The following is a 1,053-nucleotide window of genomic DNA, read 5'->3' as shown; positions in this document are numbered from 1 at the left end:
CTCCTATCCACCATAGGAGCTCTTAGATGAGAAAACATTTATAGTACTCTGTGATTCTGATCATCCTGTGCCTTGAGAGTTATAGGAAGAAGGCACTAAGTAAAAGAATAAGGAGCACTGAAGTCATTTGCTTCTGGTGTGGAATTTTGATACAAGAAAATGGTGAAAAATTAAGAAGGAGCTAAAAATTTTAAGAGGTATAGCAATATCACTATCACAGAATTAGGAAAGTTTGTATATCTCCTCTCATCAGAGAAGCACTCCTCTTCCTACACAAGGGCAGGTTTAGAGCAATCAATGGTGTAGAGACCTCCTGGAGTACTGCAAACACTCAGATTTAGTTGTATATCTCTTCATCAAGCTAGTTTCAGAGAATGTACCACCTGAGATGAGATAGCATAAATGTTATTTGCAATAGAGCAAAGATATGTGCAGGGAAAATAAAAACTTAGTTGCCCTGAGCCCATTTGAACAACTCAAATCAATTAAAAGCAACCAGGACATAGTTTGTCTTCAAGTAGAGACTATCTGTTGTAGAAAACCAAACATGCAGAAAAATTGTTGGGCCACAGATGAGAGATATCAGACCCAACAAATTCCCGTCTCTTTTCATATGCTTAATGGTGAGGAACTTCGTAGAAAAAGAATTCAGCAATCAAATTTTGAAATAGCAGCATATGCCAAAGTTAATTCAACAGGAAAAAATGCCAGGAATACAAAAATTGGAAACTTCGGGTGGTGGTGGCATGGGGATAAGGGGAGATGGGGAGAGAAAAGTGAGAAGGGGAGTATGGGGAGAGCTTGGGGGAATGGGACCATTGTGATAGAGGAAGGGTGGATATGGGAGCAGGTAAATATATATCTTAAGTAAGGGAGCCAGTTTAGGGTTGGAAAGAGAACTGACTCTTTAGGGCTTCTCAGGTGTCCATGGAGATGTCCCCAGCTAGATCCTTGGGCATCTGATGAGAGGGAGCCTGAAATGGCCCTATCTTATAGCCATATTGATGAGTATCTTGCATATCACCATAGATCCTTCATCTATCGAAGGATGAA

Source organism: Microtus ochrogaster, unplaced genomic scaffold (assembly GCF_000317375.1).
Source record: "Microtus ochrogaster isolate Prairie Vole_2 unplaced genomic scaffold, MicOch1.0 UNK451, whole genome shotgun sequence".
Taxonomy (NCBI): Eukaryota; Metazoa; Chordata; class Mammalia; order Rodentia; family Cricetidae; genus Microtus; species Microtus ochrogaster.
Note: the sequence above shows the minus strand (reverse complement) of the source record.